The sequence below is a fragment of the Vicia villosa genome, linkage group LG3 (genome assembly GCF_029867415.1).
Source record: "Vicia villosa cultivar HV-30 ecotype Madison, WI linkage group LG3, Vvil1.0, whole genome shotgun sequence".
Classification (NCBI taxonomy): Eukaryota; Viridiplantae; Streptophyta; class Magnoliopsida; order Fabales; family Fabaceae; genus Vicia; species Vicia villosa.
This window is the reverse complement of record NC_081182.1, coordinates 167445183-167456232: the sequence shown is the minus strand read 5'-3', so window position 1 is coordinate 167456232 and position 11050 is coordinate 167445183. Positions and strand designations below refer to the sequence as shown.

Here is an 11050-nt window from a genome sequence, read left to right as displayed (position 1 = left end):
GAAAAAAAAGCGGGTAGACATACTAGGGGTGGGAGCCCATAAAAATTGTTGATAATGATAGTACATAATAACTACATTATCTCAATTTTTATTTATTTTTTTACTTTTTATCAAGAACTATATTTTTTCAGAGTTAAAATTGTAATCAACAATAATAATTAATTATCTCTAATATTATTTTAATTTTTATCCAACATAAATATCATCATTGAAAACAACTACAAATTGATAAATTAAATTAATATTGATATGATAATAATCATTGAAGAAATTATTTCGCTTAATTAATATATATTTTAATATAATTCTTTAACCATAACCATATTATATTTATTTAATATTTATACCGATTTTACGTGACCCGTGCGGGCGCACGGGTCCTTTACTAGTATTCTTAAAAAAAATTGTTTCTTCAAGATAACTTCAACATACGTTACCTTTTTAACTCATCTGTTATTACAATCAAACTAATATTTTATTATTATTTTTGTTCATAAAATATTATAATCACTTATATCTTAATCTGTGCATCTGTTATTGAAATAGTAATAATAATAGTACACATTTATATTATTATTTTACTCGCTAAATCTACATGATGTGACTATACATATTATATTACTAATTTTTAATTGATATATTTTATTATATTCTTTTGTATATAAACTCTGTTGTACGATGCAAATGAACTTTTTATATATTATATTACATACTCTGTAAATGTACTTTATTTTACATCTACATCATAAGACCATCTACAATGGTTTCAACACTCAACACCCACTTTTTCAACTCCCAACACTCCACATCATTTTCTCTTTCTTCCACCTAATAACTCAACACTCATTAAACTTTTACCTTCTCCAATGGTTTTTCACTCAACACCCTACCCCACCACTTTTTATTTTCATATTCTTATTTAAATTTTATTTTTATTTTTATGATTACATAAAATTACAATTATCGATTAAAATTAAATTAAAATAATAAATACTTAATAATTTATTTTTTAATTTTTTGTAATAAAAACAATTTATTTAAATAATTGGATACGATACAAATCATCTTAAATTAATTTAAAATACAACACACAGTTAACGTAATTAGTACGTTACAAATAATTTAAAATGCAATACAACACACAAGTAACGTAATTAGTACGATACAAATAATTTAAAATGCAATACAACACACAAATAATTCAATCACGGAACATTCCAAACTTTGTCCATATGTGCTTCACTAGATCGGCTTGCAATTCTTGATGAACATTTGGATCACGGAACTCTGATCTAGCACGCACATGATTTGCAAAAGCGGGTAACACCTCGGTCGAGTATGGTTGTGGTGCACTAGATCCACTTAGGTATGTTTTGAGGATGTTGGTTGGAAAATTGATTTGGATTTTGATAATAGTTGGGATTTTGATAATAGTTGGGATTTTGATAATTGTTGGGATTTTGAAAATTGTTGGGATTTTGGTTAAATGGAAAATTAGCAGAATTTTGAGTGTTAAAATGATTATTGGGATCCATTTCACTAAAAAAAGACACTTAACTTCAAAATAAACACTAATAGAAAGATAATAATAAGATTAAGATAGTGAAAAACTTGGTTTTTTTTTGTGTCCAAATCAAATGAACCAAGTCTCTATTTATAGAGAAAAAAAATCATGAATTTTGGTAAAATAATAATAATAATAATTTGCAACGAAATAATTGAGTCCAAAGTATTAAATGGATAAAAATCTGGCCAGGCAATCACAAACAGCCAAGTGGCATTAATTATCCCTTTTCTCTTTCTCTCTCCGCGTGGGATAAAGCCCACTCTCACTGCCAGCGTGTGAGAGCCACACGCCTGCTTTGGGCCAATCAGCCACTGTCACGTCAGCCCCTGCGTCAGTTTACATGGTGTTGAGTTTTCTCAACATCTCTCTCCTCCAACACACACTCAACACTACTTTACACACACCATTGCACATGATTTTCCCATGTTGACTTCAAATCAACCCACCATTGCACATGGTCTAATAACACTAATATATTCAACTTTTAGTACGACAAGTTTTCTACTTTTTTCAGTCCAACTTTTTCCAATTCAACTCACAACTCAGCCAGCTACATAGATCCATAACACACTATTTCAAAAATATTAAAAGTGTAATAACATCAACATTAAACTTCTTTTTCAAAAATATTAAAAGTTATGGTTCTAATTTATACTTCAAATAAAAGTGCAACAACTCTTTTCCCTGTTTTTCATTGCACTCCAAATAACCTGTCAAAGCGACAAAAAATTTAAGGCTCATATTTACGTTTTTCATTCAAAATAAAAATGATATTATAACAAAGAAGTAAAAAGAAAATAAAATAAAAAACCAAAAAATTGCTTTCAACAACACAGTAACAAACTGCCATACTTACAACTCAGAAATTTTGGAAAGATTGCTTGCACGTTAACTTCTTTTTCAAAAATATAAAAAAATTTCTACAATTCCACACTCTAAACAAAAGTGCAAGAACTCTTTTCCATATTTATATATGCAAAACAAATAATATGTCAAAGCAGAACTTAATTCAGAATCAGAACTTAATTCTTGAAAACAAACCAATTATTTTCTAAAAATATTTACCCCCTTCATTATTCTTCACCATCATCTTCATACATTTAACCAGTTCTTCCATTTTACATAAGAAAACACCAACAATCTTTCATAATCTCATAAACAACTTTTGAGTTAGAAGTTGAAGCAACAAAGCATATATTATGTATAGAAGTTGAATGTAGAAGATGAAGTATTTTTTTGGTGAAGAGAGAAAAATCTTGACTTACCAAATCACCCATATTTGCGCCTAAAAACTTGACTCCACTACCGATCCCCGCACCCCATTGAAGCTAGAAAAAATTGACAGTTTAAAATCAAACCATATCCACAATCTTTTCTAGATTTAAATAATAAAATAAAAAATAAAAAAGACAAAAACTTTAATACATGAAGCATTAAAATAGAACTTACAAAGACACTTTTTCTCAACAAATTATTCATTCAAGGTGCTAAGCTGGAGATCTTGTTTAAGCAACCTGCAAATATTTTTGAATTTGACTCATCACATTTGTATACTATGTTCTTTGAACAATATTTGCAAAAGTGAAAATTAAAGACTTGTTTAGGTGAGATAGAAGCATATAAGGTTGGAAAGAAGAGAGAGAGAGAGAGAGAGAGAGAGAGAGAGAGAGAGAGAGAGAGAGAGAGAGAGGAGAGAGAGAGAGAGAGAGAGAGAGAGAGAGAGAGAGAGAGAGAGAGAGAGAGAGAGAGAGAAGTCTGATGATAGTTTTAATAGGGGAAATAAGGCTGTAGTCTTTTGAAAAAGTAGCATTTAGAAGATAAAGAGTTTTAGTTTGAAAAAAATAAATAAGTTACTAAGTTAATGTAAAAAATAGCATCACAACTTCAAATTGGAATGGTAGAGATGAAGCATTCCACGTGGCAGCACAAAAAATCAGCAAGGGCAATTTAGAACTTTCCAGACCAACTTCTTTTCTTATATTGTAGATAACTATGTATTGAAAAATTAATACATCAATAACTATGTTTTGAAGAATATTATCTAAATATTCAGATTTTAGAAACATGTGATACTTACGCTTTTGTTTTTAAAATATAATAACTTTGTATATAAGAAAAATAAAATTGATAAAAAAGTGTTTATTTTTTTTAAAAAAAAGACATTTTTAAAATAAAAATTTATTTTATCATAATTATTTTACATCAATAATATATATTTCAATTTTTCATGCATTATTTTAAATTAAAAGTAATTCTAAAATAAAAATATTATTTACATAAATAATTAAAAAATATTTTTTTTTTTGTGTGTGGATTTATACATTATTTTAAATATTTTTATTTTATTTTTTAATTGTACGGTTCGCATGAATTATGATATGAACATCCGTGTGTTCGTATAGGTATTGATGCGACAAAATTACTTAACCAAAAAAATTTATTATTTTTAAAAGAAAAATACTTTTATTTATATTTGGAGCATAAATATAGTTTTTTAGTGTAAATCGATTTACATAACTGTTTCTGTACCAAATTTGCTTCTGTCATCAGTGCAAATCAATTTGCATAAGACATCAATTGATTTACATAACTGTTTTTGCACCAGATTTTGCCTTTTTCAGCAGTGCAAATCGATTTGCATAAGGTGTAAATCAATTGCACCAGTGCGGATTTTGAAGAATGAAAGCAATTTTCAGCTTTTGAGAAGTGTGTCACCATTTTCATGTGTGGGGTGAATGTTCTAGATTGCGCAATCAATTCCCTACATCATTTTGATCAATTTTAGCATGTACCCTCATTTGATGACATACATGTTGGAAATAAATGTCACTAAAGGGGGGGGGGAGAGGGGATTGAATAGTGACCTCTTAAAAATTTAGTTTATGTGTGTGAGTAAGATATAATGAAATATAGGACTGGTAATAAAGAACACACAAAGGTTTATACTGGTTCACCAAAAGGGTTAGTCCAGTCCTCACACACAGTGAGATTTTAGTGATTTTGATCAACTTTAGTGATTTTTCAATTAGTACTTTTTGTTTAGAGGAGAGTGAAGAGTGAGCATTGTATAAATTAGTTATTGTGATAGATTGTTTATCAATTGTTCTTTTTAAAACTTCCTTTTCTTTGATTAAGTTTGAAATTTGTTCTTTTTGAAAAAGACATTTTTGAGTTAAGAGGTTTGAGTCCTCTAGCAGATTGTCAAACATAAAATTCATTTCATGACAAGTGTTACAAGAGATAAGAGGACTTACTTCGGATTCAGAGGTAGTCATAAGGCATAGATTTGCTTCTTCTTCGTCAGTGTCTGAGTTTGAGTTCTCAGAGTCATCCCATGAAGCCATCATTGATTTCTTTTTGAATGGTGTACTTTTGACAAACCTTATTTGTTGAGGACATTCAGTTTTGAAGTGTCCAACTTTGTTACATCTATAACATGTGATTTTGCTTTTGTCTATCTCAGCCTTTTGAGGATCTCTTCGAAATGGTCGTTTGTTTTGTCCTCTTCGAAATACCATTTGCTGAATGCGTTTAGATATGAGTGCTAAATCATCCTCATCTTCAGAAGGTGATTCATTTGACTCCTCATTTTTCATTTGAGTTTCTTTTGAGTTTTGAGCAGCCTTAAGAGCAATTGATTTTCCTTTCTTTTGTGGCTTATCTTCTAGAATGATACATTCATGAGCACGAAGAGAACCAACAAGTTCCTCAACTGGTAGAGTTGTTATATCTTTAGCTTGAGTTATAGAAGTAACCATTGGTCTCCATACTTTAGGGAGACATCTGAGTAATTTTCTTATTCTCTCATGAGCAGAATAAGTTTTTCCAAGAGATTTTAATTCATTAATAATAATTGTAAATCTGGAGAACATTTCGTCTATGGTTTCATCTTCTTTCATTTCAAATGTTTCAAATTTTCTTACTCCCATATCTATTTTTTCTTCTTTTACATGACTTGTTCCTTCATGGTGAATTTTGAGTTTATTCCAGATCTCTTTGGCAGTGTTACATTCTTCAATTCTATCGTATTCTTCTCTGCTAAGAGCACATGATAAAATAAATTGAGCTTTTGAGTTTAAGAGTACCTAATTTTTCTCTTCAGGAGTCCAAGACGCTTAAGGTTTTGGAGCAGCAGGAGCAGCGTCAGTTGGAGCAGTCATTGGAGTGAAGTTTCCTGTTTCAATGATGGATCACATATTTATATCTTGAGATAAGAGAAAGAGTCTCATTTTACCTTTCCAGTAGTAGTAGTCAATTCCATTGAAGAGTGGAGGTCTGTGGGATGATCCTCCTTCAGCAATGAATTTTGTTTGTTCAGCCATTCTTTAGGTTGTTGTGATCGTTTTACTCTAACACGGTTAACTGCAGTTTTTCAGAGCCCGAGCTCTGATACCAATTGTTGGAAATAAATGTCACTAGAAAGGGGGGGATTGAATAGTGACCTCTTAAAAATTTAGTTTATGTGTGTGAGTAAGATATAATGAAATATAGGACTGGTAATAAAGAACACACAAAGGTTTATACTGGTTCAACAAAAGGGTTTGTCCAGTCCTCACACACAGTGAGATTTTCTTATATCTTACACTTTTATCCTTTAAAGAGGGATAAAAATGTTATGCTTTACACAACCTCAAAAGGCTTTTACAATCACTAAAGTATCACTTTAGATCCTTCTTTTTCTTTGTTACAACCAAGATTTTATATCTCTTGAGGATATACAAAATATTTAGTGGATGATATGAAGATGATTAACTATTTGGCAGTGATAAGATTTCTTCCTTTTCTTATGAATAAGATAAGCTTTTTGACTTTGATTCAAAATGATATTAAGCTTGAATGTCAAAGTTATTTTTTCTTTGCAAGAGGTGCTAGTTATATAGAAGCTTGTAGGAATATATCCGTTTGAGTTATGTTTGTACTTGCAAGGCATAGAAATATCTTTCTTAGCTGGATGCGTACTTTGGGGATATCAGAAGATAGTCCTTTGAGTAGATGAGCAATCTGTCTTAGCTGGATGTGTACTTTGAGGATACAGAAGATAGTCCTTTGAGTAGATGATCATTTTCTTTTGAATATATGCACGTTGGTTTACTTTGATTGGATAGAATATGTTGTCATTTGAACCAAATGCTTTTCCAAATGTTTTGATAAGATCATGTTAAAGCTAAAACAAAATATATGATATCTTACAATAAGAGGACCTGTAAGTACACTTGTTAGAGGAGTTAGGATGATTACATGTTGTCCTCAAAACTAAGAAGTGTTTCAATAATACACACCATTGGATCATAATTTTGGCTCCAAATTCATTTACCAAACCTAATTTCATTTTCCAAGCCTAACTCCAAACCACCACTAATCCCAAGCCTAAATCCTATAAATAGAGGCCTTTACCTCTTCATTTCACAAGCTTGAAATTCCAAAGAAACTCTTGCATTTTATCTTCTCATCCCTTCCCAAATCACTCAAAGGTCTCTTCTTCCATCAAAAAGTTAGTGAGTTCCACATTGAACCTCACTAACTTTGAGCTAAACATTCATCTTAACACCATCTCTTCATCAATTGTGAGTAGATCACAACTTATGGTGGTGTATTTTTGAAGAACATTTAAAGTTTGTGAAAGAATGGGTAAATCTCTAGATCCATTCCATATTCCAAGATGTGATCCATTGTTGTTTATGTGTGATGCACCTTTGGTGCTATATTGATGCTATTTGATGGTGATTTGATGATATTTTCGTGCACAAGTTGATCCAAGATCACAAGGTGTTTTGTTTTATGTTTAAACAAGTTTTCTTCTCTTTATTTGTTTTTTTTTGAAAAACTGTGCAGTGCAAATCGATTTTCATCTTGTGCAAATCGATTTTTATCTTGTGCAAATTGATTTACACAATTGTTTTGTGCGCAGAATTTGAAAATCTGAGTTATGCAAATCGATTTACACTCTGTGCAAATCGATTTGCAGCTGATAGAATGCTGTTTTTTGCCTTTTAAACTTTTTTTTGTATCTCTTCTTCCTCTACTTCATTAATATCATTAGATCTAGGATGTTGATAGGTTTGAAAGAGCCAAATCCATAATATTAGATGAATGATATTAATGATAGTTTGAGTGGTTTTATTTTCATCCTTCTTCTTCTTTTTATTTTGATCGATGAAAGTCTTCAATATCTTGAGAATTCTTATGGATTCTTGATAAAGACGAGATCGCTACCTATTTTCTTTTCGTGTGGTATTGCTTTCGGAGAATGATCTATATATCGTTTCTCTCGCATGCATTAACACATAAATTATTGACTGGCCTCGTTGTAGGGTGACTTCTACATAAGTCACTTAGTGATCTGCTTAACATAACACAACATTGTCCCTAAATCGAAAAAGATCCAATATGGCAGAGAATTGTATATGGTTGATTTAAGACTTATGGAAGTTTATCGTGTAGTCGCTATGATTTTATCAAACTTCTGATAAACTTTCTTTTAATTTAAATCCGAGATCATCATTCACTCACCATCGATCTTCATTACTAACACTTCGATGATATACTTATCAAGTTTTAAGATGGTCATCTTGCTAACATTTAACAATTAACTTTAATTTCGCACTTTATTATATTGTTCTTTATATTTTATGCTTTATGCTTTATTTTATCATTCATCATGTTTATGTTTCCGCTATTTTCTCTTTGTCCATTTGGACGTTTTGTTTATGTTTCCGTCATTTTCCCTTTGTTCATTTGGACGTTTGTTTATGTTTCCGTTATTTTCCTTAAGTCCATTGGGACCATACTTTATTTTTGTGCTAAAACATTAATAATCAACTTAGAACAATAAAAAAAATACTTAAGGCTCTCTATGGACTATTGGTTACTATCCTGAACATTTTGGATACTTGGACTAGTTGGACTTAGTACCTCTGGACTCTGTTATTTTGCAGTTATTTTGTCTGGAATTGGGTTCTTGTGTGTTTATCTGTGCAGGTATTTCCCTGAAAGTCCTTGATGGTTAATTCCAAGGCATTGAGATAAGGATTTTGCCTATACACAGCCGTTACTCTGCCCGATTTTCGTCAGAATTTTATGATGTGTTCCAAAGGCTTGATACAAGTTGTGCTAAAAATAATTAAGTTCCTGGATCCCCAAATCGTAATGCGTTGGTTTAGTGTTGGTAGTCCAAAGGATAAGAAATCTATCTTGACTCTTAATGTCAAGTGTTGGCTTCTTATTTTGGTTAGATCATTCTTTCCTTAGCTTTTATTTTATGCTTTAGGATAGTCCCTTCATCTCCTCCCCTTCTTAGATTTTCAAAATCTTCTCCTTTTTTTCCAAAACCTTATTATGTTTGCAAACTCTTTTAAAAATATTTATTAAAAATATCTTTTGCCCTTGTTGGCATTTCTTTAAAAGTTTAGACACGATTAATTATTGTAGTGAGTTGCGATACCCCACGATTTTGATATTGATTGATATGATGGAATCTTTTCCACTTGAGAGAGATTTTGGCATACTTGTTAATTTTATCCAAGTTGGAGCCCTTCTTAAATTTGTGATGCAAAGAATCCATCTGTTCTCATGTTCAAAATCAACGGCCGAGTATTCTCTCCTATGATGATAAAGTGTTTATTCCTTTTAAAAATCTTTCCTTTTAAGTGGAACTACATTAGCTTTGACTTCTCAATTGCACCGAAGAGGTATGCAAATACAAGATGTAATGTCTTGCCGAGCTTATTTTAAAAAATCAAACAAAACCCTTTTCTTTTGCACACAACATCTCTTTAACACATATTTCCAAAAAGGTTCTTGTGGAGTACCACAATAATGAGGGGTGCTTAAAACTATCCCCTTGTATAATCAACACCCGTACCTAAGATCTCTTTTTTTGTTTTAAAAACAAACTTTGGGTTTTATTTCGTTCTTTTCCCATTTCATTTGGAAACAATAAAGCGCGGTGACGACTTTCACTGAAATAATGAGTCAAGTCAATCCAATGGCTTCGATCTCAGATTTTTCCCGCTACAATAAGAACAGATTGATGAGAGACGGAGTAAATAAGAAACATTGTAAGGTACGGTGTACTTAAGTGAATTCATAATATGGTAAGGTAACAAACGTTTAAGTGATATACGACTTAATTGGGATTTTAGCTTGTAGCCTTAATTGGGCTTTTAGCTTTTAGTCCACACAAGTGGTTCTATAAATAGAACCCTTGTGCTGAAGAATTTCACTTGATGAAAATTTGGTATGAGAAATCATAGGCGCATTTTCTTCTCTCTCACTCAAAGCCTTCATTCGGATCAACTTGCACTAAGATTGAAGGGATCTGTTCATGTAGACCGAGTAGAGGCGTTGTTCTTCATCAATGCTCGTGGTCAATCTTTCGATTAGGAATCAAAGATTTCAATCGCCACAAGAGGTAACCATTTTTATCACTGATCTTGCCCATTCATAAGGATCACTAAAGGAAGATTTTAGTTACCGCTGCGTTTTAGATCATAATTTTCCTTCATAAAAGGCCCTAAGCCTGCCGGTTTCTCAAGGTCACCCAACTTCCTTTTGCAGGTTTGGTAATAAAAAAGGAGAAGAAGACCCCAATAGTAGGTTTTATGACCAACTTCTCGCACACCATCTCAAAAGTCCTAATGTAACCTCAACAGTTTGGGAACAACTGAGAAGGGGAAACATTAAGTATCCTTAGGATCTCTACAGAAAAGGAAGAAAGAAGAAAAATAACCCCATATCTTTGATAAGGGAGGGATAAAAGTAGAAGTACAACGAGGGTTACCCTCTCTGAGGCTAAATAACCCTCCAAAATAACTCAGTTCTCAACCCTCGAGGAGGAGATACCCATTCCCACCAAGAAAAGAAGAATTTGTTCCTCATAAGAGAAAATGGAGACTAAGTCATCTGCGCCCTTGGAAACAACGGAGGAGGAAGACATTTTGTTCCTGAGGAAGCAGTAGAATAAAAGGAAGTCACCACCACCGTCGTAACCAAAGAAAAAACCATCTCTCCATAGACCCTTTTGAAGGATAGAAAAACACTTCGAAAAGGAGGGTTTGAATAAGTGTGACTTTAAAAACTTGTAAGATAAAAACAATGAACACAATTATTTTTATCCTGGTTCGTTGTTAAAGAAACTACTCTAGTCCACCCCCTTAGAGTGATTTACCTCAACTGAGGATTTAATCCACTAATCCAACTGATTACAATGGTTTTCCACTTAGATAACTTCTAAGTCTTCTAGAGTATACAAATCACAACTTGACCACTCTAGGAAATCACCACTTAGAAAACTTCTAAGTCTTCTAGAGTCTACTGATCACACTGATCACTCTAGGAACCTTTTACAATCAATGTAAAATAATGTTTACAAGAGTATGAATTGCTTCTTATAAAGATATAATCACAACAGTGATATTTCTCTTAAGTTCTAAGCTTTACACTCACTAAATATTACAAGAGTTTGTGAGGTTGAAGATGAAGTTC

General features: G+C 31.8%; 1 long non-coding RNA gene across 1 annotated transcript; it reads right to left on the bottom strand.

Annotated features, from left to right (window-relative positions):
• Positions 1–1713: 1713 nt before the first annotated feature.
• LOC131656894 (uncharacterized) lies at positions 1714–3208 on the bottom strand. The gene is made up of 3 exons (XR_009300363.1): positions 3017–3208; positions 2833–2895; positions 1714–2277 (listed from the first exon to the last, which is right to left on the bottom strand). It is a non-coding gene; the product is annotated as an uncharacterized LOC131656894 (long non-coding RNA).
• Between the last annotated feature and the right edge of the window lie 7842 nt (positions 3209–11050).